At 46.0% G+C, this 6000-nt stretch overlaps 7 non-coding genes across 7 annotated transcripts; 4 read left to right on the top strand and 3 right to left on the bottom strand.

The window, feature by feature from the left end:
- Nucleotides 1–3037: 3037 nt before the first annotated feature.
- On the top strand, nucleotides 3038–3110 carry trnaw-cca. Its single transcript has one exon. It is a non-coding gene; the product is annotated as a tRNA-Trp (tRNA).
- A 237-nt stretch (nucleotides 3111–3347) lies between these two features.
- On the bottom strand, nucleotides 3348–3434 carry trnay-gua. Its single transcript is given in 2 exon segments — nucleotides 3348–3383; nucleotides 3398–3434. It is a non-coding gene; the product is annotated as a tRNA-Tyr (tRNA).
- A 409-nt stretch (nucleotides 3435–3843) lies between these two features.
- trnaw-cca lies at nucleotides 3844–3915 on the top strand. Its single transcript has one exon. It is a non-coding gene; the product is annotated as a tRNA-Trp (tRNA).
- Nucleotides 3916–4596: 681 nt separating this feature from the next.
- trnaw-cca lies at nucleotides 4597–4668 on the top strand. The gene has a single exon. It is a non-coding gene; the product is annotated as a tRNA-Trp (tRNA).
- Nucleotides 4669–4903: 235 nt separating this feature from the next.
- trnay-gua lies at nucleotides 4904–4990 on the bottom strand. Its single transcript is given in 2 exon segments — nucleotides 4904–4939; nucleotides 4954–4990. It is a non-coding gene; the product is annotated as a tRNA-Tyr (tRNA).
- A 406-nt stretch (nucleotides 4991–5396) lies between these two features.
- Nucleotides 5397–5468, top strand: trnaw-cca. The gene has a single exon. It is a non-coding gene; the product is annotated as a tRNA-Trp (tRNA).
- Nucleotides 5469–5705: 237 nt separating this feature from the next.
- On the bottom strand, nucleotides 5706–5792 carry trnay-gua. The gene is given in 2 exon segments: nucleotides 5706–5741; nucleotides 5756–5792. It is a non-coding gene; the product is annotated as a tRNA-Tyr (tRNA).
- Between the last annotated feature and the right edge of the window lie 208 nt (nucleotides 5793–6000).

Raw genomic sequence — 6000 nt, 5'->3', positions numbered from 1 at the left:
TCGAAACCAGCGACCTAAGGATATCCACATTTCCATTGCTACATTCCTCCGCGATCTAGCCAGCGAAGCTATCGAAGGGGGGGCTGAGCCCGTGCACACAAACGAGGGGCATGCAATGTAGAGAGCCTTCATTGTGAACTGAGGAGAAATTTAAACTGCTTTAGTGTTGTGACCGATCAAGGGCCTTACACAGGAAGCAACACCTCATTTGTTGAGACCTGGTGGAGCAACGGTTAGCACGTCTGATTCCAGTTTAGAAGTTTGTTTATTAAAATCATGTCGGGCTCAAGCCATCTCTTCTTCTGACAAGGCGAAAGTGTGAAGTCCAACGTTAAGTGTTTGTTATTCAGCTTTTACTTCACAGTTGTTATCAAAAGTGTTTAAAACAAGAAGCCTCTAATATGACGCAACGGTCCTTCTATTGCGGAACTTGATAGAGTTGGCGCTTCACCTATGGGCTTTTTTAAAATGGCATACGAAGCCGCAGTGGGACGTGAGACCTCGTGGCGCAACGTAGCGCTGTTCGGACTCCAGATCAGAAGGTTGCGTGTTCAAATCACGTCGGGGTCAATCCATGTCCTGCTTGATGTCAACTGTGAGAAGTCCCCCCCCCCCCCCCGTCAAGTGTTTTCATTCAGCTTTTATCGTAGCGTATTGAAGCAAGAAAGCCTCTAATACCACAAATTTCCTATTCCGTTGTGGAAGGTGGGAGATTTGGATCTTGACCTATGGGCTTTTTTTTTACCCGGCCATCCAAGTTGCAGTCAGAAGAGAAAATGTCAGAAGAAAATGTGGAAACGTGTGTGCCCGAAGTTAAAACTAGACTCCTTCGAGCCGGAATCCGAACCAGCGACCTAAAGGATATCCAACAGTTTCATCTACAGTCCTCCGCTCTTTAACCAGCTGAGCTATCGAAGGTTGGGCTGAGCCCGGGGCACAAAACGATGGCATCAATTTAGGAGAGCCTTCAGGTTATTGGGAGAAATTTAGACTGCTTTGTGTGGTGACCCGGGATCAAGGGCCTTACACAGGAAGCAACACCTCATTTGTTGAGACCTGTGGAGCAACGGTAGCACGTCTGATTCCCAGTTTAGAAGTTTGTTTATTAAAATCATGTCGGGCCCAAGCCATCTCTTCTTGAACATCGAAAGTGTGGAAGTCCAACGTTCAGTGTTGTTATTCAGCTTTACTACGTACAGTTTATCAAAGTGTTTTAAACAAGAAGCCTCTAATATGACGCAACGGTCTTTCTATTGCGGAACTTGATAGAGTTGGCGCTTCACTATGGGAATTTTTTTAAATGGCAATACGAAGCCGCAGTGGGACGTGAGACCTGTTCCTGGCGCAACGGTAGCGCGTCTGACTCCAGATCAGAAGGTTGCGTGTTCCAATCACGTCGGGGTCAATCCATGTCTGCCTTGATGTCGACTGTGAGAAGTCCCCCGTCAAGTGTTTTCATTCAGCTTTTATCGACGTATTGAAGCAAGAAGCCTCTAATAACACAAATTGTTCCTTCCGTTGTGGAAGGTGGTAGATTTGGAGATCTTGACCTTAATGGGGGGGCCTTTTTTTTTTAAAACCTTTTTATCCAAGTTAAGTCTGAAGCCAATGTCAAGTTCAAAATGTGGAAAGTTGTTGTGCCGAATTTAAAACCAGACTCATTCGAGCCGGATCGAACCAGCGACCTAAGGAGCATCAAAATTTCATCTATCAGTCCTCGCCTCTACCAGGCCTGGACGCTAACGAAGAGAGTGGGCTGAGACGGGTGCACAAAACGATGGAAATAAAGTATTAGAGAGGCCTTAAGGGTTCTTGGAGCAGAAATTAGTTGAACCTGCTTTGATTTGTGTTGTGATGTCCGGATCAAGGGCCTTACACAGGAAAGCAACCACACCTCATTTGTTGGAGACCTGGTGGAGCAACGTTAGCACGTCTGATTCCGTTTAGAAGTTTGTTTGTATTAAAAATATTGTCCGGGGTCAAGCCATCTCTTCTTGACCTCGAAAGTGTGAAGTCAGCCAAACGTTAAGGTGTTTGTTATTCAGCTTTTATCTTCACAACGTTTATCCAAGTGTTTAAAAACAAGAAGCCTCCCCCCCCCTCATATGACGCAACGGTCCTTCTATTGGGAAACATGATAGAGTTGGGGGGGGGCGCTCTTCACCTATGGGCGTTTTTAAAAATGGCAATACGAAGCCGCAGTGGGACGTGAGACCTCGTGGCGCAACGGTTAGCGCTGTTCTGACTCCAGATCAGAAGGTTGCGTGTGCAAATCACGTTGGGGTCAATCCATGGTCTGATTGATGTCAACTGTGAGAAGTCCCCCCCCCCCCCCCGTCAAGTGTTTTCATTTTCAGCTTTTAAATCGATACGTATTGAAGCAAGAAGCCTCTACTACCACAAATGTTCCTTCCGTTGTGGAAGGTGGTTAGATTTGGATCTTGACCTATGGGCTTTTTTTTTAACCTGGCCATCCAAGTTCAGTCAGAAGAAAATGTCAGAAGAAAATGGTGGAAACGTGTGTGCCGAATTTAAAACCAGACTCCTTCGAGCCGGAATCGAACCAGCGACCTAAGGATATCCAACATTTCATCTACAGTCCTCAGCTCTACCAAGCTGAGCTATCGAAGGGTGGGCTGAGCCCGGGGCACAAAACGATGGCAATCAATTTAGAGAGCCTTCAGGGTTATTGGGAGAAATTAGACTGCTTTGTGTGGTGACCGGATCAAGGGCCTTACACAGGAAGCAACACCTCATTTGTTGAGACCTGGTGGAGCAACGGTAGCACGTCTGATTCCAGTTTAGAAGTTTGTTTATTAAAATCATGTCGGGCTCAAGCCATCTCTTCTTGACATCGAAAGTGTGAAGTCCAACGTTAAGTGTTGTTATTCAGCTTTTACTTCACAGTTTATCAAAGTGTTTAAACAAGAAGCCTCTAATATGACGCAACGGTCCTTCTATTGTGGAACATGATAGAGTTGGCGCTTCACCTCTGGGATTTTTTTAAATGGCAATACGAAGCCGCAGTGGGACGTGAGGCCTCGTGGCGCAACGGTAGCGCGTCTGACTCCAGATCAGAAGGTTGCGTGTTTCAAATCACGTCGGGGTCAATCCATGTCTGCTTGATGTCAACTGTGAGAAGTCCCCCGTCAAGTGTTTTCATTCAGCTTTTATCGACGTATTGAAGCAAGAAGCCTCTAATACCACAAATGTTCCATCCGTTGTGGAAGGTGGTAGATTTGGATCTTGACCTATGGGCTTTTTTTTTAAACTGGCCATCCAAGTTCAGTCAGAAGAAAATGTCAGAAGAAAATGTGGAAACGTGTGTGCCGAATTTAAAACCAGACTCCTTCGAGCCGGAATCGAACCAGCGACCTAAGGATATCCAACATTTCATCTACAGTCCTCCGCTCTACCAGCTGAGCTATCGAAGGGTGGGCTGAGCCCGGGGCACAAAACGATGGCAATCAATTTAGAGAGCCTTCAGGGTTATTGAGAACGAGAAATTAGACTGCTTTGTGTGGTGACCGGATCAAGGGCCTTACACAGGAAGCAACAACTCATTTGTTGAGACCTGGTGGAGCAACGGTAACACGCTGATTCCAGTTTAGAAGTTTGTTTATTAAAATCTGTCGGGCTCAAGCCATCTCTTCTTGACATCGAAAGTGTGAAGTCCAACGTTAAGTGTTGTTATTCAGCTTTTACTTCACAGTTTATCAAAGTGTTTAAAAAAGAAGCCTCTAATATGACGCAACGGTCCTTCTATTGCGGAACTTGATAGAGTTGGCGCTTCACCTATGGGCTTTTTTTAAAATGGCAATACGAAGCCGCAGTGGGACGTGAGACCTCGTGGCGCAACGGTAGCGCGTCTGACTCCAGATCAGAAGGTTGCGTGTTCAAATCACGTCGGGGTCAATCCATGTCTGCTTGATGTCAACTGTGGAGAAGTCCCCCGTCAAGTGTTTTTCATTCAGGCTTTTATCGACGTATTGAATGTCAGAATGTTCCTTCCGTGTGGAAGGTGTGATTTGGATCTTGACCTATGGGCTTTTTTTTAAACCAGACTTCCTTCGAAGAAAATGCCGGAAATGTGGAACCAGCGCCTAATTTATATCCAACTCCTTCAGGAATCGACAGTCCTAAGGATACCAACATTTCATCTACACCCTCCGCTCTACAGCTATCGAAGGGTGGGCTGAGCCCGGGGCACAAAACGATGGCAATCAATTTAGAGAGCCTTCAGGGTTATTGGAGAAATTAGACTGCTTTGTGTGGTGACCGGATCAAGGGCCTTACACAGGAAGCAACACCTCACTTTGTTGAGACCTGGTGGAGCAACGGTAGCACGTCTGATTCCAGTTTAGAAGTTTGTTTATTAAAATCATGTCGGGGTCAAGCCATCTCTTCTTGACATCGAAAGTGTGAAGTCCAACGTTAAGTGTTGTTATTCAGCTTTTACTTCACAGTTTATCAAAGTGTTTAAACAAGAAGCCTCTAATATGACGCAACGGTCCTTCTATTGTGGAACATGATAGAGTTGGCTCTTCACCTATGGGCTTTTTTAAAATGGCAATACGAAGCCGCAGTGGGACGTGAGACCTCGTGGCGCAACGGTAGCGCGTCTGACTCCAGATCAGAAGGTTGCGTGTTCAAATCACGTCGGGGTCAATCCATGTCTGCTTGATGTCAACTGTGAGAAGTCCCCCGTCAAGTGTTTTCATTCAGCTTTTATCGACGTATTGAAGCAAGAAGCCTCTAATACCACAAATGTTCCTTCCGTTGTGGAAGGTGGTAGATTTGGATCTTGACCTATGGGCTTTTTTTTAAACTGGCCATCCAAGTTCAGTCAGAAGAAAATGTCAGAAGAAAATGTGGAAACGTGTGTGCCGAATTAAAACCAGACTCCTTCGAGCCGGAATCGAACCAGCGACCTAAGGATATCCAACATTTCATCTACAGTCCTCCGCTCTACCAGCTGAGCTATCGAAGGGTGGGCTGAGCCCGGGGCACAAAACGATGGCAATCAATTTAGAGAGCCTTCAGGGTTATTGGGAGAAATTAGACTGCTTTGTGTGGTGACCGGATCAAGGGCCTTACACAGGAAGCAACACCTCATTTGTTGAGACCTGGTGGAGCAACGGTAGCACGTCTGATTCCAGTTTAGAAGTTTGTTTATTAAAATCATGTCGGGGTCAAGCCATCTCTTCTTGACATCGAAAGTGTGAAGTCCAACGTTAAGTGTTGTTATTCAGCTTTTACTTCACAGTTTATCAAAGTGTTTAAACAAGAAGCCTCTAATATGACGCAACGGTCCTTCTATTGCGGAACATGATAGAGTTGGCGCTTCACCTATGGGCTTTTTTAAAATGGCAATACGAAGCCGCAGTGGGGCGTGAGACCTCGTGGCGCAACGGTAGCGCGTCTGACTCCAGATCAGAAGGTTGCGTGTTCAAATCACGTCGGGGTCAATCCATGTCTGCTTGATGTCAACTGTGAGAAGTCCCCCGTCAAGTGTTTTCATTCAGCTTTTATCGACGTATTGAAGCAAGAAGCCTCTAATACCACAAATGTTCCTTCCGTTGTGGAAGGTGGTAGATTTGGATCTTGACCTATGGGCTTTTTTTTTAACCTGGCCATCCAAGTTCAGTCAGAAGAAAATGTCAGAAGAAAATGTGGAAACGTGTGTGCCGAATTTAAAACCAGACTCCTTCGAGCCGGAATCGAACCAGCGACCTAAGGATATCCAACATTTTATCTACAGTCCTCCGCTCTACCAGCTGAGCTATCGAAGGGTGGGCTGAGCCCGGGGCACAAAACGATGGCAATCAATTTAGAGAGCCTTCAGGGTTATTGGGAGAAATTAGACTGCTTTGTGTGGTGACCGGATCAAGGGCCTTACACAGGAAGCAACACCTCATTTGTTGAGACCTGGTGGAGCAACGGTAGCACGTCTGATTCCAGTTTAGAAGTTTGTTTATTAAAATCATGTCGGGGTCAAGC

This window comes from Cyprinus carpio, chromosome B18 (assembly GCF_018340385.1).
Source record: "Cyprinus carpio isolate SPL01 chromosome B18, ASM1834038v1, whole genome shotgun sequence".
Lineage (NCBI taxonomy): Eukaryota > Metazoa > Chordata > Actinopteri > Cypriniformes > Cyprinidae > Cyprinus > Cyprinus carpio.
The sequence above is the reverse complement of the archived record's forward strand: the minus strand, read 5'-3'. Positions and strand labels throughout refer to the sequence as shown.